We start from the raw sequence: 22377 nt of genomic DNA on the forward strand, positions 1-22377 counted from the left end.
TTAGATATAAAGGATATGTAATTTTGTTTTCATGTAAATAAGTCATGAATGATTACTCATATTTTTGTAATTTTATGAGATATTTCATGCTAGTTGCCAAATGATGGTTCCCACATGTGTTAGGTGACTCACATGGGCTGCTAAGAGCTGATCATTGGAGTGTATATACCAATAGTACATACATCTAAAAGCTGTGTATTGTACGAGTACGAATACGGGTGCATACGAGTAGAATTGTTGATGAAACTGAACGAGGATGTAATTGTAAGCATTTTTGTTAAGTAGAAGTATTTTGATAAGTGTATTGAAGTCTTTCAAAAGTGTATAAATACATATTAAAACACTACATGTATATACATTTTAACTGAGTCGTTAAGTCATCGTTAGTCGTTACATGTAAGTGTTGTTTTGAAACCTTTAGGTTAACGATCTTGTTAAATGTTGTTAACCCAATGTTTATAATATCAAATGAGATTTTAAATTATTATATTATCATGATATTATCATGTATGAATATCTCTTAATATGATATATATCCATTAAATGTCTTTACAACGATAATCGTTACATATATGTCTCGTTTAAAAATCATTAAGTTAGTAGTCTTGTTTTTACATATGTAGTTCATTGTTAATATACTTAATGATATGTTTACTTATCATAGTATCATGTTAACTATATATATATCCATATATATGTCATCATATAGTTTTTACAAGTTTTAACGTTCGTGAATCACCGGTCAACTTGGGTGGTCAATTGTCTATATGAAACATATTTTAATTAATCAAGTCTTAATAAGTTTGATTGCTTAACATGTTGGAAACATTTAATCATGTAAATATCAATCTCAATTAATATATATAAACATGGAAAAGTTCGGGTCACTACAGTACCTACCCGTTAAATAAATTTCGTCCCGAAATTTTAAGCTGTTGAAGGTGTTGACGAATCTTCTGGAAATAGATGCGGGTATTTCTTCTTCATCTGATCATCACGCTCCCAGGTGAACTCGGGTCCTCTACGAGCATTCCATCGAACCTTAACAATTGGTATCTTGTTTTGCTTAAGTCTTTTAACCTCACGATCCATTATTTCGACGGGTTCTTCGATGAATTGAAGTTTTTCGTTGATTTGGATTTCATCTAATGGAATAGTGAGATCTTCTTTAGCAAAACATTTCTTCAAATTCGAGACATGGAAAGTGTTATGTACAGTCGCGAGTTGTTGAGGTAACTCAAGTCGGTAAGCTATTGGTCCGACACGATCAATAATCTTGAATGGTCCAATATACCTTGGATTTAATTTCCCTCATTTACCAAATCGAACAACGCCTTTCCAAGGTGCAACTTTAAGCATGACCATCTCTCCAATTTCAAATTCTATATCTTTTCTTTTAATGTCAGCGTAGCTCTTTTGTCGACTTTGGGCGGTTTTCAACCGTTGTTGAATTTGGATGATCTTCTCGGTACTTTCTTGTATAATCTCCGGACCTGTAATCTGTCTATCCCCCACTTCACTCCAACAAATCGGAGACCTGCACTTTCTACCATAAAGTGCTTCAAACGGCGCCATCTCAATGCTTGAATGGTAGCTGTTGTTGTAGGAAAATTCTGCTAACGGTAGATTTCGATCCCAACTGTTTCCGAAATCAATAACACATGCTCGTAGCATGTATTCAAGCGTTTGTATCATCCTTTCGCTCTGCCCATCAGTTTGTGGATGATAGGCAGTACTCATGTCTAGACGAGTTCCTAATGCTTGCTGTAATGTCTGCCAGAATCTTGAAATAAATCTGCCATCCCTATCAGAGATAATAGAGATTGGTATTCCATGTCTGGAGACGACTTCCTTCAAATACAGTCGTGCTAACTTCTCCATCTTGTCATCTTCTATTATTGGCAGGAAGTGTGCTGATTTGGTGAGACGATCAACTATTACCCAAATAGTATCAAAACCACTTGCAGTCCTTGGCAATTTAGTGATGAAATCCATGGTAATATTTTCCCATTTCCATTCCGGGATTTCGGGTTGTTGAAGTAGACCTGATGGTTTCTGATGCTCAGCTTTGACCTTAGAACACGTCAAACATTCTCCTACGTATTTAGCAACATCGGCTTTCATACCCGGCCACCAAAAATGTTTCTTGAGATCCTTGTACATCTTCCCCGTTCCAGGATGTATTGAGTATCTGGTTTTATGAGCTTCTCTAAGTACCATTTCTCTCATATCTCCAAATTTTGGTACCCAAATCCTTTCAGCCCTATACCGGGTTCCGTCTTCCCGAATATTAAGATGCTTCTCCGATCCTTTGGGTATTTCATCCTTTAAATTTCCCTCTTTTAAAACTCCTTGTTGCGCCTTCTTTATTTGAGTAGTAAGGTTATTATGAATCATTATATTCATAGATTTTACTCGAATGGGTTCTCTGTCCTTCCTGCTCAAGGCATCGGCTACCACATTTGCCTTCCCCGGGTGGTAACGAATCTCAAAGTCGTAATCATTCAATAATTCAATCCACCTACGCTGCCTCATATTCAGTTGTTTTTGATTAAATATGTGTTGAAGACTTTTGTGGTCGGTATATATAAGACTTTTGACCCCATATAAGTAGTGCCTCCAAGTCTTTAATGTAAAAACAACCGCGCCTAATTCCAAATCATGCGTCGTATAATTTTGTTCGTGAATCTTCAATTGTCTAGACGCATAAGCAATCTCCTTCGTTCGTTGCATTAATACACAACCGAGACCTTGTGTAACGACCCTGGTTTTTCCAACGTTATTTATTAATAATTATTATTATTAATACATGTGATTAAACGAATGTATATAATTACATTTACATGTTGCCATGAATGCCCGTACTTGACTTTTAAGAGCCCGAAACGTCCCTGCGACACACGAAACTTCACGAATAATATTTTTGGAATATTATTTACATTCATGATTATTTATTATTAATCATTTTAATTAATCAAGGTTAGTGATTAATTACTTGGGCTTTAATTATTTCAATTGCATCTTTAATTAAACTTGGACCTTTAATTAATGGACTTGGACTAGTAAGCCCACCCTACACTTAAATGGACTTGTAAGCTCATTCTAGTAAGCTAGTTTATGTTAAGTATAATCAAGGTTTAATTAGGCTAATTTAGAGACAAAGATGTCTCAAGCATGCAAGCCATATTTTAACTTATTACCCATTTGAGCTCACACATACTCCCCATGCACAAAATATCAAAGTTGACTTGCCCTTTATTCCCCCCTCTAGGCCGATCGGCTGTTGGTGTGTGTATATGTGCACATTTCAACTTCTTATTCTACTTACTTGGTCCATAAACTCATTTCTCACTTTACCCTTCACTTGACACAAGTTTTTCTCTCAACTTTCTTTAGTTTTTGTAAGTAATAAACTCAAGAACATCTTCTTTTTCTTCATCTAATTCGTGGCTAATCATCATCCTTAATGTCAATCTTGTTATGTTTAAATGTTACTAGAATACCACCTTCATGGTTGGTTTAGGCTTATCATTCATTTTCTTTATTTTGTATGTTGTTTAAATTACTTTTTGTTAGTTGTTTACTACGCACTTGAACAAGAACATGAAACCAACAAGAGCTTACACTTTGGTGCAAGTATCATGGATCCAACACTTGGTTGTGATCTTTCTTAGTGTTCATGAACTTGTTCATAAGTTTACTTATATTTCTAGATCTAAGCTTTGGCTTAGTATCTCTTTAAGAAGTAAAAATCAATTTGTAAAGTTCTTATTTACTTTGTAACTAGTTGTATTTACTTTATTTTTACTTACATGTAACCTTGGTCATGATTACTAGTTAATCTTGATCTTATATTTCTTGGATCTAACTTGTTAGTTCAAGAACAACACTTTAAACTCTCTAATTTATAACTTCATGTATATATATTAGATCTAAACTCTCTACTTTAAGATCTTGACTAAATTCGTTTAAATCCAAGTTTATTTGTTGTTATTTCTTTTTATTACAAGTAATTGTGTTAAAACTAAGATTTTGGTGTAACCTTGGTTCATCAAGTTCCATACAACTCTTAGATGCGTTGTGATTTATATCTTGGTTTCTCACAAGTTTTATGATGGTAAACTCTTGGCCGAAAGGTTGCTCAAGTGTCATGAGTTGCACCCTTGATGCATATACGCTACAAGGACGAGAACCGTGACGAGTAATAAGTGCCAAGAAAACTACCTGAACAGAAAGTTTGCTGTTTCCTGAGACCTGATCAGAAACCTAGGCTGTTACAAATTTGATTTTCATATTTTTCGGTTCGAGTAGATCACTTTTCGTTTAGGCCTTGTCTTAATACGAGTTACGGTTTAGGATCTATGGCCTTCCGAAACTCACTATACCCTTTTAACGTTGTGCTGAAATTTCAGACCTACTCGCACATAATCCGTCACTACGGACAAACGAAGACGAGTTAGCTTCTGAAAATTTAACCACAACTAGACGACTCACATATGGAGCCGTGGCCTCTGGCCTAGTGTCATTTGAGTTAGTATAGAGGTCATAGCTGCTTTCCGAAAACAGCCTATGGTTTAGACCTTTGTTCTTACTTCAAACTTAACTTAACTTTCTATATACGATGATGATGATGAGACCCAACGACCTTGTAACTTAATTTAAGGACTTACATTTAGACAACCTACTGACCTATTGACCTTTAACATATAGGCTAAGGACTTGACCGGAACAACAACACACAGCTTACTTACTTGCTTACCCGAGACTACTTATCATTGTGAGTTATAGCATTCCCTTTTTACTTTAACTTATTTTGGGAACTGAGAATACATGTGGATTTTATGTTTTACATACTAGGCACGAGTACTTAAACTTATATATGTGTGGGTTATACAACGGCATAAACATTCCCTTTAGCTCGGTAACGTTTAATCATTGGTTTTTGAACCGTGAACGCGAATCTTAGATATGGATCCATAGGGTTTGACATCCCCACTCGGGCTAGTAGCGCTAGCATTTAACGGGTGTTTAATACTTCGAGGTTATACACACTTGCCAAGTGCACTTTAAGGGGGTACTTTAAACGTTAAGTTAGTTACCGGGTGCCCACGGCTAAGCATATACTTTTACATACTTTTGAACGCTCGTTGTAGCACTGAAATCTCGTGGCCTACTTACATTACTGTTATACTTAAACTATAGCTCACCAACCTTTGTGTTGACCTTTTTAAGCATGTATTTCTCAGGTGCTTGAAGTCGCTTCCGCTATCTTACTAGTCGTGCTGTAGAACCCGCTGCTTAGAGTTGTTATCGCATGACTACTTATCTTGCATTCAAACTTATTTACTTTTGAAACTCTGTTATGTAACGACCTTTGTGGTCACGTACACTTATTTAATGCTTCTACTTAGTGAAGCATACTTTTGGATTGTAAAACATTTTACGTTTGTTATGACGTCACTTTTATTAATGAATGCAAATTCTGTTTTGAAAACGCATATAGTACTTAACCTTGTAATGATCCTGTTGATGATGGTCCGTACATGATGATTTAGTACGGGGCGTCACGTTTGGTATCAGAGCATTGGTTGTAGGGAATTAGGTTGCATTAGTGAGTCTAAGACCGACCCGAGTAGGATTCACTAATAGGACTAATCTACAACTTGCTAGTTTACTTGTTTCCGCTGAATTTACTGCATGCTACTGCTTACTGTTACTGCTATATGCCGTATGCTACTACATGATATCACTATTGCATGATATTACTTGCTTTCGATTGCATGCTACTTTCATACGAATTACTGTTATTGCCATGCTAGTTACTGTTATACATGATTTAAACTGTTGGCCTATTATTTGCTTGCTTTATGACATACTGACATGGAAAATTTATTTTTCCTTGTTCAGATGTCGGATGTTCCACCTGCTGGCATTTCGGGCAGTACAGACTCAGACCCCGTCGCCCTACCTACTGCTACACCTGCTGCTGCTACTGCCGATACACCGGCCCCGACACCCACTAGTGATCCCGGCGCTTCTACTTCCGGAGCTGGTACTAGTGCACCTGCCCCAGTGTCTGCTCCCGGACCCTCGAGGTCACAGCCCCGCATTGGTGGTATTGAGATCCCCGCGGAGTTCGGGGAAGGGCCGTTTCGTAACCACATGCGCACACCTTGCCGATGCACTCCCGACGGACGTTTAGTCGTGATTCCGCCAGGCAGACACCAACAGATGTTGTGAAATGTCCCGTTCTTATTGATTAAAAACGTTCCATATTAATTGATTTCATTGCGAGGTTTTGACCTCTATATGAGACGTTTTTCAAAGACTGCATTCATTTTAAAACAAACCATAACCTTTATTTCATCAATAAAGGTTTAAAAAGCTTTACGTAGATTATCAAATAATGATAATCTAAAATATCCTGTTTACACACGACCATTACATAATGGTTTACAATACAAATATGTTACAACAAAATAAGTTTCTTGAATGCAGTTTTTACACAATATCATACAAGCATGGACTCCAAATCTCGTCCTTATTTAAGTATGCGACAGCGGAAGCTCTTAATAATCACCTGAGAATAAACATGCTTAAAACGTCAACAAAAATGTTGGTGAGTTATAGGTTTAACCTATATATATCAAATCATAATAATAGACCACAAGATTTCATATTTCAATACACATCCCATACATAGAGATAAAAATCATTCATATGGTGAACACCTGGTAACCGACATTAACAAGATGCATATATAAGAATATCCCCATCATTCCGGGACACCCTTCGGATATGATATAAATTTCGAAGTACTAAAGCATCCGGTTCTTTAGATGGGGTTTGTTAGGCCCAATAGATCTATCTTTAGGATTCGCGTCAATTAGGGTGTCTGTTCCCTAATTCTTAGATTACCAGACTTAATATAAAGGGGCATATTCGATTTCGATAATTCAACCATAGAATGTAGTTTCACGTACTTGTGTCTATTTTGTAAATCATTTATAAAACCTGCATGTATTCTCATCCCAAAAATATTAGATTTTAAAAGTGGGACTATAACTCACTTTCACAGATTTTTATTTCGTCGGGAAGTAAGACTTGGCCACTGGTTGATTCACGAACCTATAACAATATATACATATATATCAAAGTATGTTCAAAATATATTTACAACACTTTTAATATATTTTGATGTTTTAAGTTTATTAAGTCAGCTGTCCTCGTTAGTAACCTACAACTAGTTGTCCACAGTTAGATGTATAGAAATAAATCGATAAATATTATCTTGAATCAATCCACGACCCAGTGTATACGTATCTCAGTATTGATCACAACTCAAACTATATATATTTTGGAATCAACCTCAACCCTGTATAGCTAACTCCAACATTCACATATAGAGTGTCTATGGTTGTTCCGAAATATATATAGATGTGTCGACATGATAGGTCGAAACATTGTATACGTGTCTATGGTATCTCAAGATTACATAATATACAATACAAGTTGATTAATTTATGGTTGGAATAGATTTGTTACCAATTTTCACGTAGCTAAAATGAGAAAAATTATCCAATCTTGTTTTACCCATAACTTCTTCATTTTAAATCCGTTTTGAGTGAATCAAATTGCTATGGTTTCATATTGAACTCTATTTTATGAATCTAAACAGAAAAAGTATAGGTTTATAGTCGGAAAAATAAGTTACAAGTCATTTTTGTAAAGGTAGTCATTTCAGTCGAAAGAACGACGTCTAGATGACCATTTTAGAAAACATACTTCCACTTTGAGTTTAACCATAATTTTTGGATATAGTTTCATGTTCATAATAAAAATCATTTTCTCAGAATAACAACTTTTAAATCAAAGTTTATCATAGTTTTTAATTAACTAACCCAAAACAGCCCGCGGTGTTACTACGACGGCGTAAATCCGGTTTTACGGTGTTTTTCGTGTTTCCAGGTTTTAAATCATTAAGTTAGCATATCATACAGATATAGAACATGTGTTTAGTTGATTTTAAAAGTCAAGTTAGAAGGATTAACTTTTGTTTGCGAACAAGTTTAGAATTAACTAAACTATGTTCTAGTGATTACAAGTTTAAACCTTCGAATAAGATAGCTTTATATGTATGAATCGAATGATGTTATGAACATCATTACTACCTTAAGTTCCTTGGATAAACCTACTGGAAAATAGAAAAATAGATCTAGATTCAATGGATCCTTGGATGGCTCGAAGTTCTTGAAGCAGAATCATGACACGAAAACAAGTTCAAGTAAGATCATCACTTGAAATAAGATTGTTATAGTTATAGAAATTGAACCAAAGTTTGAATATGATTATTAACTTGTATTAGAATGATAACCTACTGTAAGAAACAAAGATTTCTTGAGGTTGGATGATCACCTTACAAGATTGGAAGTGAGCTAGCAAACTTGAAAGTATTCTTGATTTTATGAAACTAGAACTTTTGGAATTTATGAAGAACACTTAGAACTTGAAGATAGAACTTGAGATAGATCAATTAGATGAAGAAAATTGAAGAATGAAAGTGTTTGTAGGTGTTTTTGGTCGTTGGTGTATGGATTAGATATAAAGGATATGTAATTTTGTTTTCATGTAAATAAGTCATGAATGATTACTCATATTTTTGTAATTTTATGAGATATTTCATGCTAGTTGCCAAATGATGGTTCCCACATGTGTTAGGTGACTCACATGGGCTGCTAAGAGCTGATCATTGGAGTGTATATACCAATAGTACATACATCTAAAAGCTGTGTATTGTACGAGTACGAATACGGGTGCATACGAGTAGAATTGTTGATGAAACTGAACGAGGATGTAATTGTAAGCATTTTTGTTAAGTAGAAGTATTTTGATAAGTGTATTGAAGTCTTTCAAAAGTGTATAAATACATATTAAAACACTACATGTATATACATTTTAACCGAGTCGTTAAGTCATCGTTAGTCGTTACATGTAAGTGTTGTTTTGAAACCTTTAGGTTAACGATCTTGTTAAATGTTGTTAACCCAATGTTTATAATATGAAATGAGATTTTAAATTATTATATTATCATGATATTATCATGTATGAATATCTCTTAATATGATATATATACATTAAATGTCTTTACAACGATAATCGTTACATATATGTCTCGTTTAAAAATCATTAAGTTAGTAGTCTTGTTTTTACATATGTAGTTCATTGTTAATATACTTAATGATATGTTTACTTATCATAGTATCATGTTAACTATATATATATCCATATATATGTCATCATATAGTTTTTACAAGTTTTAACGTTCGTGAATCACCGGTCAACTTGGGTGGTCAATTGTCTATATGAAACATATTTCAATTAATCAAGTCTTAACAAGTTTGATTGCTTAACATGTTGGAAACATTTAATCATGTAAATATCAATCTCAATTAATATATATAAACATGGAAAAGTTCGGGTCACTACAGTACCTACCCGTTAAATAAATTTCGTCCCGAAATTTTAAGCTATTGAAGGTGTTGACGAATCTTCTGGAAATAGATGCGGGTATTTCTTCTTCATCTGATCTTCACGCTCCCAGGTGAACTCGGGTCCTCTACGAGTATTCCATCGAACCTTAACAATTGGTATCTTGTTTTGCTTAAGTCTTTTAACCTCACGATCCATTATTTCGACGGGTTCTTCGATGAATTGAAGTTTTTCTTTGATTTGGATTTCATCTAACGGAATAGTGAGATCTTCTTTAGCAAAACATTTCTTCAAATTCGAGACGTGGAAAGTGTTATGTACAGCCGCGAGTTGTTGAGGTAACTCTAGTCGGTAAGCTACTGGTCCGACACGATCAATAATCTTGAATGGTCCAATATACCTTGGATTTAATTTCCCTCGTTTACCAAATCGAACAACGCCTTTCCAAGGTGCAACTTTAAGCATGACCATCTCTCCAATTTCAAATTCTATATCTTTTCTTTTAATGTCAGCGTAGCTCTTTTGTCGACTTTGGGCGGTTTTCAACCGTTGTTGAATTTGGATGATCTTCTCGGTAGTTTCTTGTATAATCTCCGGACCCGTAATCTGTCTATCCCCCACTTCACTCCAAAAAATCGGAGACCTGCACTTTCTACCATAAAGTGCTTCAAACGGCGCCATCTCAATGCTTGAATGGTAGCTGTTGTTGTAGGAAAATTCTGCTAACGGTAGATGTCGATCCCAACTGTTTTCGAAATCAATAACACATGCTCGTAGCATGTCTTCAAGCGTTTGTATCGTCCTTTCGCTCTGCCCATCAGTTTTTGGATGATAGGCAGTACTCATGTCTAGACGAGTTCCTAATGCTTGCTGTAATGTCTGCCAGAATCTTGAAATAAATCTGCCATCCCTATCAGAGATAATAGAGATTGGTATTCCATGTCTGGAGATGACTTCCTTCAAATACAGTCGTGCTAACTTCTCCATCTTGTCATCTTCTCTTATTGGCAGGAAGTGTGCTGATTTGGTGAGACGATCAACTATTACCCAAATAGTATCAAAACCACTTGCAGTCCTTGGCAATTTTGTGATGAAATCCATGGTAATGTTTTCCCATTTCCATTCCGGGATTTCGGGTTGTTGAAGTAGACCTGATGGTTTCTGATGCTCAGCTTTGACCTTAGAACATGTCAAACATTCTCCTACGTATTTAGCAACATCGGCTTTCATACCCGGCCACCAAAAATGTTTCTTGAGATCCTTGTACATCTTCCCCGTTCCAGGATGTATTGAGTATCTGGTTTTATGAGCTTCTCTAAGTACCATTTCTCTCATATCTCCAAATTTTAGTACCCAAATCCTTTCAGCCCTATACCGGGTTCTGTCTTCCCGAATATTAAGATGCTTCTCCGATCCTTTGGGTATTTCATCCTTTAAATTTCCCTCTTTTAAAACTCCTTGTTGCGCCTCCTTTATTTAAGTAGTAATGTTATTATGAATCATTATATTCATAGATTTTACTCGAATGGGTTCTCTGTCCTTCCTGCTCAAGGCATCGGCTACCACATTTGCCTTCCCCGGGTGGTAACGAATCTCAAAGTCGTAATCATTCAATAATTCAATCCACCTACGCTGCCTCATATTCAGTTGTTTCTGATTAAATATGTGTTGAAGACTTTTGTGGTTGGTATATATAATACTTTTGACCCCATATAAGTAGTGCCTCCAAGTCTTTAATGCAAAAACAACCGCGCCTAATTCCAAATCATGCGTCGTATAATTTTGTTCTTGAATCTTCAATTGTCTAGACGCATAAGCAATCACCTTCGTTCGTTGCATTAATACACAATCGAGACCTTGCTTTGATGCATCACAATAAATCACAAAATCATCATTCCCTTCAGGCAATGACAATATAGGTGCCGTAGTTAGCTTTTTCTTCAATAACTGAAATGCTTTCTCTTGTTCATCATTCCATTCAAATTTCTTCCCTTTATGCGTTAATGCAGTCAAGGGTTTTGCTATTCTGGAAAAGTCTTGGATGAACCTTCTGTAGTAACCAGCTAGTCCTAAAAACTGGCGTATGTGTTTTGGAGTTTTTGGGGTTTCCCACTTTTCAACAGTTTCTATCTTTGCCGGATCCACCTTAATACCTTCTTTGTTCACTATGTGACCGAGGAATTGAACTTCTTCCAACCAAAATGCACACTTTGAAAACTTAGCGTACAATTCTTTCTTCCTCAATACTTCTAACACCTTTCTCAAATGTTCACCGTGTTCTTGGTCATTCTTTGAGTAAATAAGTATGTCATCAATGAAAACAATGACAAACTTGTCAAGGTATGGTCCACACACTCGGTTCATAAGGTCCATGAACACACCTGGTGCATTAGTTAAACCAAACGGCATGACCATAAACTCGTAATGACCGTAACGTGTTCTGAAAGCAGTCTTTGGAATATCATCTTCTTTCACCCGCATTTGATGATACCCGGAACGTAAGTCAATCTTTGAATAAACAGACGAGCCTTGTAGTTGATCAAATAAGTCATCGATTCTCGGTAGTGGGTAGCGGTTCTTGATGGTAAGTTTGTTCAACTCTCGGTAGTCGATACACAACCTGAATGTACCATCTTTCTTCTTGACAAACAAAACAGGAGCTCCCCACGGTGATGTGCTTGGTCAAATGAAACCACGCTCTAAAAGTTCTTGTATTTGGCTTTGTAGTTCTTTCATCTCGCTGGGTGCGAGTCTGTAAGGAGCACGAGCTATTGGTGCAGCTCCTGGTACAAGATCTATTTGAAATTCAACGGATCGATGTGGGGGTAATCCCGGTAATTCTTTCGGAAATACATCAGGAAATTCTTTTGCGACGGGAACATCATTGATGCTCTTTTCTTCAGTTTGTACTTTCTCGACGTGTGCTAGAACAGCAGAGCAACCTTTTCTTATTAGTTTTTGTGCCTTCAAATTACTAATAAGATGTAGCTCCGTGTTGCCCTTTTCTCCGTACACCATTAAGGGTTTTCCTTTTTCTCGTATAATGCGAATTGCATTTTTGTAACAAACGATCTCCGCTTTCACTTCTTTCAACCAGTCCATACCGATTATCACATCAAAACTCCCTAACTCTACTGGTATCAAATCAATCTTAAATGTTTCGCTAACCAGTTTAATTTCTCGATTCCGACATATATTATCTGCTGAAATTAATTTACCATTTGCTAATTCGAGTAAAAATTTACTATCCAAAGGTGTCAATGGACAACTTAATTTAGCACAAAAATATCTACTCATATAGCTTCTATCCGCACCCGAATCAAATAAAACGTAAGCAGATTTATTGTCAATAAGAAACGTACCCGTAACAAGCTCCGGGTCTTCCTGTGCCTCTGCCGCATTAATATTGAAAACTCTTCCACGGCCTTGTCCATTCGTGTTCTCCTGGTTCGGGCAATTTCTAATAATGTGGCCCGGTTTTCCACATTTATAACAAACTACATTGGCATAACTTGCTCCGACACTATTTGCTCCGCCATTACTCGTTCCGACACCATTTGTTCCTTTCGTTCTATTAACCCCTGGTCCGTAAACCTCACACTTCGCCGCGCTATGACCATTTCTTTTGCACTTGTTGCAAAATTTGGTGCAGAACCCCGAGTGATACTTTTCACACCTTTGGCATAGCTGCTTCTGATTGTTGTTGTTGTTGTTGCGGTTATTATTGTTGTTGGGATGATTGTTGTAGTTGCTGTTGCTGTTGTTGTTGTTGTTGTTGTTGTTGGGCCGTTTGTTGTAGTTGCGATTGATGTTGCGATTGTTGGGATAATTGTTGCGATTATTGTTGTAATTGCTGTTGTTGTTGTATTGGTGATTCTTATCACCGTTATCCTCCCACTTTCTTTTGACTTGCTTCACATTGGCCTCTTCAGCAGTCTGTTCTTTAATTCTTTCTTCAATCTGGTTCACTAGTTTGTGAGCCATTCTACATGCCTGTTGTATAGAGGCGGGCTCGTGTGAACTTATATCTTCTTGGATTCTTTCCGGTAATCCTTTCACAAATGCGTCGATCTTCTCTTCCTCATCTTCGAATGCTCCCGGACACAATAGGCACAATTCTGTGAATCGTCTTTCGTACGTGGTAATATCAAATCCTTGGGTTCGTAACCCTCTAAGTTCTGTCTTGAGCTTATTGACCTCGGTTCTGGGACGGTACTTCTCGTTCATCAAGTGCTTGAATGCTGACCACGGTAGTGCGTACGCATCGTCTTGTCCCACTTGCTCTAGATAGGTATTCCACCATGTTAACGCAGAACCTGTGAAGGTATGCGTAGCGTACTTCACTTTGTCCTCTTCAGTACAGTTACTTATGGCAAACACCGATTCGACCTTCTCGGTCCACCGTTTCAATCCGATCGGTCCTTCGATTCCATCAAATTCCAAAGGTTTGCAGGCAGTGAATTCTTTGTAGGTGCATCCTACACGATTTCCTGTACTGCTAGATCCAAGGTTATTTGTAACATCCCGCGTTTTTCCGTTAAATTTATTTTTAACACCGTCTTTTTTTTTAAATAATATCTTTCGCTATTTAAATTCCCAATTTCCGTTGACTAACGTTTATAATCTTCTCGTTATTTAATTATAACATCACTCGTCTACTCGAGCGTTTTTAAAATATTTCGTTTGGTTAATTCCCGCACCCGCTTTGAAACTCGAGGGACCGGAGTTGCCAAATGGGCAAACTAGTTGACTAGGTCAACTAGTCAACCCATTTTCTCCACCATTCAATCCCTCCATCTCTCTCTCTTTCTTTCTTTTTTTTCTCTCAAGAACACAAACATAATTCATCATCTAAATTCGGATCGGGAAGCAAACTTCAAAACAAATTACATATTCGTGATCCTCTCATCATCCTCTTCGATTTGGTACCAATTTCATCCATTTTGGGTAACATTTCTAAAACTCTAGATTTCTCTAAATTCGTGTTTTTGATTTGAAATGGTGTTAGTTAGTGTCAATGGCTCGTGTCTAGCATGAATATATGTTTGGTTTGCTCGATTTGTTGTTTTTGGAGTAACTAGCATGAACTTGAAATGGGTGTGCTTAATCCTTGATTTTGGATGAGTTAATGTTGTTAGATTGTTAAAGTGCATGTTTTAATTGTGTTACTAGTATCACTAGCTTCGTTTTGATGCGTAGGTTGATTAAGAAAACTTCAAAAACATGAATATTGATTTTGTGATGTTTGACTAGGGTTTGATAGTTCTTGACATGAACTTTTGATGCTTGAATGCCATGGAATGTTAATTTTTAGTGTTTAGATGCAATGTATGCTTAATTACCTTCGAAACGGCATATCGTATGTGTAAATTGGATTCCCGAATCATAAAATACGTTTTACGAACTTGAAACTTTGAAAATAAACCTTTCTTGATCAATTGACGAGTTTTCGGTTATGGTAAATGATGTTTTTGTTTGATGAAACATGTTTAGTTGTGTTCCTTGTCAAAAGAGCTTTCCAACGGTATAAGATACGCTTTCTAATTGTTTACGGTTTGAGTTTTGCGTTTGTTTGAAAATTTACCAAGTCTTGAACAAGTGAAACAGGCCAGGGACCAGGCCACGGCCATTGTCGCGCCGCGGAGCAATTTGTCGCGCCGTGGCCCAAAGGGTGATTTTAGAACATGTTTTTCAAGCTTTCTGACCTTCAACATAGGCATTTGTCGCGCCGCGGAGCAATTTGTCGCGCCGTGACAATTGCCTGTTTCATCCGAACTTCAGCAAACTTGTTTTGGCCATAACTTTTTGACCGTAACTCCGTTTTCGATGAATCAAATATCGTTGGAAACGTAATAAGATTTCCTTTCTAATGGTAAGGTTTTGAAATGTCAACTCAAACTTTATTACAATCGTTCTAACATGCTTTTATACTTGTTTCTTGTATGAAACTTGACAACGTGATTCACATGCTATACTTAATCGAGTCGTAACGAGCCATAGGACTAATTGAACACATTTCACCCGACTTTGTGTCGTAACCGGTTAATTGATATAACTTACTTGTTTAGGTCAAGGCTAAGCAACTTTCATGCATACGTTACTTCGTGAAGTACTTTTATACTCGTGCACTCGAGGTGAGATCATAGTCCCACCTTTTCAACAACTTTTATTCTTTTAAATCGTGGGCTGAGAAACATATACATTACATACTTATATACATTTCACATGTATATATACTTTTCATACTTTTATACTTTGAACACAAATACGAATACAGAGATACAGGCGAGTTAGAACAAAAGTCCTCAATCCAATTATCATTAGTTCCACTTGCAGGGTGTAAGTGTAAGCGAGTGATTATGTTGTGTGGCCATACGGGTTTAACGAACCCTCATTCAGACGGTTCGCTACCGTTAGTGGATGAAATATAATTTCAACGTGCATAGTGTATGTTCTAACACTATATTCAAAATTCAGAGGGAAGATTCAGTTAAGCTTTGGTAATTGGGTGCTCGCAATACAAACTACATTCTTCGGAATAAATACGATTTGGATAATCATCTATACAAACTATTGTGGTTCAAAATATACGTTTACAAATACATTTATGATCTCACCAACGTTTTTCGTTGACAGTTTTCTATATGTTTCTCAGGTTCATACATGGCTATTTGATACATGCTTCCGCGTACATTCATACTTGCTTGGGGTCAAGCATACATGCATACACTCTGAGTTCTTGCTTGGAGTCAAGCATACATACATGCATACGCTAGTGATAGCACCTTTGGATTCAAACATATTGTTTACATACTTACGCTATTTATAGCAACTGTGGTTTCAAACTAATTATGTCGCAAGTTATATCATTCATACTTTATAACTTTGTAAACTTAAACTTTTTGTCGATCCGTTTGTTAAACTAAACTTTGTACCTTTCAAATGAATGCGACATAATTTTGGTCAAACGAGTCTCATATAGGGACTACGACCACGCAACGGGACCTAAGTTAACGGCGCCGTCAATAACGGTTTTGGTCGGGTCGTTACAGATGGTATCAGAGCGTTGGTTGTAGGGAACTAGGACGTGCATTAGTGTGTCTAACAGAGTCGTTAGGACGCATTAGTGAGTCTAGACTACAACCGGATAGTTAGCATTTGCATTCTGACATACATTTGCTATAGATAGCACTTACTTGACTACTTGTGCATTATACTTGAATCATTCTTAGGCAAACTTTTTAATGGTACCCAACCTTCATCCTACGAACTCGTATTCCGCCACTTTTTGGTAACACACGTAAATTCATGATTCATACACGTATGGATGACGACGACTTCATTAGTCACACTTGTTCGGGAACTCTGTCTCCCGGATTGTTATTTGCCACCGTTTCAACTTACTATCGGTTTCCCACTGGTGTTTCTTACTATCTACTTTTTGGTGTTACTACCATCACTACTCTAGGTGAGTATCGTCATCAACATTTATCACTACGGTTGCGTACTACTCGTTATCATGACTCATTACTCTTTTCATACCTGAATACATTTTTGTCTGACTCGAACCGCATTGACGTGAACAATCAATTATACACTTCCCTCGGGGAACGCTTCCTTAGATTTGCAGAAATTCTTTCGATTTAATACGAGTCATGTTTGAGACGTCGTTACATTTTGTTCATTTTAGATTTTTCGCGATTACACGAACTTGAATCTATAGAGTGATGTGGGAATGGAAGTATGAGTTAGCGTAATATAACGACACTCGATCAACGTGGTTATATTACGGTAAGACATACCAAAGTTCTAGTGACACGTGATGGTGGTTAGACTCGATCAACCTAAACATCACCATGTGCCATGTACATGACTTCATCTTTTCAGGTTTGGACATCCGAAACCTCCGAGAATATTTATAACAACCATATCGGGGACACACCTTCAATTATTGTCAAATTATATTTATGCTTCCGAATGAATTACCGATTCCATTCGACTTCAACTGTATGTCACACGAGTATACTAGCTCGTCCTCGCGCAGTCTTATTGACTAACTACAATTTACTCGTTATGCTCACATCGGGGCGGGAACTTCTCTTGCATCACCCTCGTACTTCCGGTTCAGGAGGTCCTTATTCTAAATTCTCAATGGAGAGCGACTCTTCACGTCATACAAGTATTCGCCGCGAGGGTGGATAGTCCTAACAATCGTTTTCAAAACCCGATAAGAACTTGCCCCGACGAACGTTTTTGGAAACTGATAAATCTTCCGCGACGCGAATTTTCTTGAGAAACTTGTCCTAACAAACTTGTCCAAATATACCTTACGGAATGTACTCCGTTTCGGACCGAGATCCTCGTTTCACTTCTAGATTTTGGAGTGCCTCACAAGAAGTCTCGGGACCACGTTTAGACATGAGTACCGCACATCAACCATAACCCGACGGACCGAACAAACATACGATTTAAGTCTTGAAAACCATAATACGAATTTGTATTACCAACTTCAAATTTACTTGAGAAAAGTATTTTCCTTTAACCGAATCCTCGTACTACAATGATTTTCATTCGAGTTTTAACGTCACTCCTTTTGGAACCACATGTGACCGGAAACGTCATTCTCTTTTGTCGAACCAAGTAAACGATGATCAATTCACCGGGACCGGGATTATGCATGAGCGACCGAGAAAACTTATCCATATCCAAGAAAGACCCAACACGACTCGTTGTCGCCAAATGAGCTACGCCGATTTAGACGTAAACATTTCAAATTCCACGTGGGAAACCGCGTCACGTTAAGAGTCGCACCTTGGAAAGGTGCAGTCCGTTTCGGGAAACATAGAAAACAAAATCCGTGATATTTTAATCCTTTTGAAATCTTGGGGAGTTTTGGACCCGTCGCTAGCCGTTTAGATTTTCCGACCCATTTTGAGTCTCCGTTTATCCTACATTCGATGTATCAACTCAAAGACGTGTTTTGCGAAACGAGAACTTGTTATCTCCTTTGATAAACTCACTATCGACGATAACCCTCACTTCCTAGGAGGACCGGTTGAAACCATAAATCGTGAAGCCAAACCTTAAAACAACATATGATCCTGACCGTCAAAATTCGTGGAAATACTCAAGGACGTACCTTCACTTATTCGTAGAATTTACAACGCAAGATCTCGAGTAAGATTCAACAACTACTACTTCCAACTAAAATTTCGGGACGAAATTTCTTTTGAGGTGTCGATAATGTAACATCCCGCGTTTTTCCGTTAAATTTATTTTTAACACCGTCTTTTTTTTAAATAATATCTTTCGCTATTTAAATTCCCAATTTCCGTTGACTAACGTTTATAATCTTCTCGTTATTTAATTATAACATCACTCGTCTACTCGAGCGTTTTTAAAATATTTCGTTTGGTTAATTCCCGCACCCGCTTTGAAACTCGAGGGACCGGAGTTGCCAAATGGGCAAACTAGTTGACTAGGTCAACTAGTCAACCCATTTTCTCCACCATTCAATCCCTCCATCTCTCTCTCTTTCTTTCTTTTTTTTCTCTCAAGAACACAAACATAATTCATCATCTAAATTCGGATCGGGAAGCAAACTTCAAAACAAATTACATATTCGTGATCCTCTCATCATCCTCTTCGATTTGGTACCAATTTCATCCATTTTGGGTAACATTTCTAAAACTCTAGATTTCTCTAAATTCGTGTTTTTGATTTGAAATGGTGTTAGTTAGTGTCAATGGCTCGTGTCTAGCATGAATATATGTTTGGTTTGCTCGATTTGTTGTTTTTGGAGTAACTAGCATGAACTTGAAATGGGTGTGCTTAATCCTTGATTTTGGATGAGTTAATGTTGTTAGATTGTTAAAGTGCATGTTTTAATTGTGTTACTAGTATCACTAGCTTCGTTTTGATGCGTAGGTTGATTAAGAAAACTTCAAAAACATGAATATTGATTTTGTGATGTTTGACTAGGGTTTGATAGTTCTTGACATGAACTTTTGATGCTTGAATGCCATGGAATGTTAATTTTTAGTGTTTAGATGCAATGTATGCTTAATTACCTTCGAAACGGCATATCGTATGTGTAAATTGGATTCCCGAATCATAAAATACGTTTTACGAACTTGAAACTTTGAAAATAAACCTTTCTTGATCAATTGACGAGTTTTCGGTTATGGTAAATGATGTTTTTGTTTGATGAAACATGTTTAGTTGTGTTCCTTGTCAAAAGAGCTTTCCAACGGTATAAGATACGCTTTCTAATTGTTTACGGTTTGAGTTTTGCGTTTGTTTGAAAATTTACCAAGTCTTGAACAAGTGAAACAGGCCAGGGACCAGGCCACGGCCATTGTCGCGCCGCGGAGCAATTTGTCGCGCCGTGGCCCAAAGGGTGATTTTAGAACATGTTTTTCAAGCTTTCTGACCTTCAACATAGGCATTTGTCGCGCCGCGGAGCAATTTGTCGCGCCGTGACAATTGCCTGTTTCATCCGAACTTCAGCAAACTTGTTTTGGCCATAACTTTTTGACCGTAACTCCGTTTTCGATGAATCAAATATCGTTGGAAACGTAATAAGATTTCCTTTCTAATGGTAAGGTTTTGAAATGTCAACTCAAACTTTATTACAATCGTTCTAACATGCTTTTATACTTGTTTCTTGTATGAAACTTGACAACGTGATTCACATGCTATACTTAATCGAGTCGTAACGAGCCATAGGACTAATTGAACACATTTCACCCGACTTTGTGTCGTAACCGGTTAATTGATATAACTTACTTGTTTAGGTCAAGGCTAAGCAACTTTCATGCATACGTTACTTCGTGAAGTACTTTTATACTCGTGCACTCGAGGTGAGATCATAGTCCCACCTTTTCAACAACTTTTATTCTTTTAAATCGTGGGCTGAGAAACATATACATTACATACTTATATACATTTCACATGTATATATACTTTTCATACTTTTATACTTTGAACACAAATACGAATACAGAGATACAGGCGAGTTAGAACAAAAGTCCTCAATCCAATTATCATTAGTTCCACTTGCAGGGTGTAAGTGTAAGCGAGTGATTATGTTGTGTGGCCATACGGGTTTAACGAACCCTCATTCAGACGGTTCGCTACCGTTAGTGGATGAAATATAATTTCAACGTGCATAGTGTATGTTCTAACACTATATTCAAAATTCAGAGGGAAGATTCAGTTAAGCTTTGGTAATTGGGTGCTCGCAATACAAACTACATTCTTCGGAATAAATACGATTTGGATAATCATCTATACAAACTATTGTGGTTCAAAATATACGTTTACAAATACATTTATGATCTCACCAACGTTTTTCGTTGACAGTTTTCTATATGTTTCTCAGGTTCATACATGGCTATTTGATACATGCTTCCGCGTACATTCATACTTGCTTGGGGTCAAGCATACATGCATACACTCTGAGTTCTTGCTTGGAGTCAAGCATACATACATGCATACGCTAGTGATAGCACCTTTGGATTCAAACATATTGTTTACATACTTACGCTATTTATAGCAACTGTGGTTTCAAACTAATTATGTCGCAAGTTATATCATTCATACTTTATAACTTTGTAAACTTAAACTTTTTGTCGATCCGTTTGTTAAACTAAACTTTGTACCTTTCAAATGAATGCGACATAATTTTGGTCAAACGAGTCTCATATAGGGACTACGACCACGCAACGGGACCTAAGTTAACGGCGCCGTCAATAACGGTTTTGGTCGGGTCGTTACATTATTGTTGGTATGTAGCGCAGCCTGTACTGCGGCTATGTTTGAAGCTAGAAAAGTACGGAATTCCTCTTCATTCATATTCACGGTGTGTCGAGTAGTCGGTGCCATTTCCTTCAAAATAGTCAAATGGAACAAGTTAATCATACAGAATATTAAGAGTAGTTAATAGTATTTCGTAGCATAATATGAACTCATTTATAAAAGCTTTTTCTTCATATTAGCGTTTTATAAGTTTAAATTCGGGTAGTACCTACCCGTTAAGTTCATACTTAGTAGCTAATATACAATTCAACTACTACAATTCTATATGAAAAACTGATTATAATAATATTTCGCGTTCAAACTTTTATACAATATTTTACAAACTTACAATACCGCTTATTTTACATAAAGCATGAAATATAGCACACAATAACTTTGATACAAGATAGTTGTGAAGATAATTCTAGCTAGTACACAAGTCGTTCAGCAAAGGCAATAAAGACACGTAATTCATACGTCCAGAAACAAGTCATGCATTCTGGTTTTACTAGGACTACTTCCCATCCTTGGTCTTGTGGAACATAACCGTTATGGACGTTGATAAGACAGCGTGTTGTAACATCGTCAAAGGGACGAGGGTTACGTAATGTCCAACAGTCCCGTAACAATCTAAAAACCTCATTTCTTACCCCAATTACCGACTCCGTCACTTGTGGAAACATTTTGTTTAATAGTTGTAGCCCGATGTTCTTGTTCTCACTTTGGTGAGAAGCGAACATTACTAATCCGTAAGCATAACATGCTTCTTTATGTTGCATGTTAGCCGCTTTTTCTAAATCACGAAGTCCAATATTCGGATATATTGAGTCAAAATAATTTCTTAACCCGTTGCGTAAAATAGCATTTGGGTTCCCCGCAATATATGCGTCAAAGTAAACACATCGTAACTTATGGGTTTCCCAATGTGCTATCCCCCATCTTTCAAACAAAAGTCTCTTATAAACCAAGACATTCTTGGAACGTTCTTCGAATGTCTTACAAACTGATCTCGCCTTAAATAGTTGTGCCGAGGAATTCTGGCCGACTCTAGACAAGATTTCATCAATCATGTCTCCGGGTAGGTCTCTT

The sequence above is a fragment of the Rutidosis leptorrhynchoides genome, chromosome 11 (assembly GCF_046630445.1).
Source record: "Rutidosis leptorrhynchoides isolate AG116_Rl617_1_P2 chromosome 11, CSIRO_AGI_Rlap_v1, whole genome shotgun sequence".
Taxonomy (NCBI): domain Eukaryota; kingdom Viridiplantae; phylum Streptophyta; class Magnoliopsida; order Asterales; family Asteraceae; genus Rutidosis; species Rutidosis leptorrhynchoides.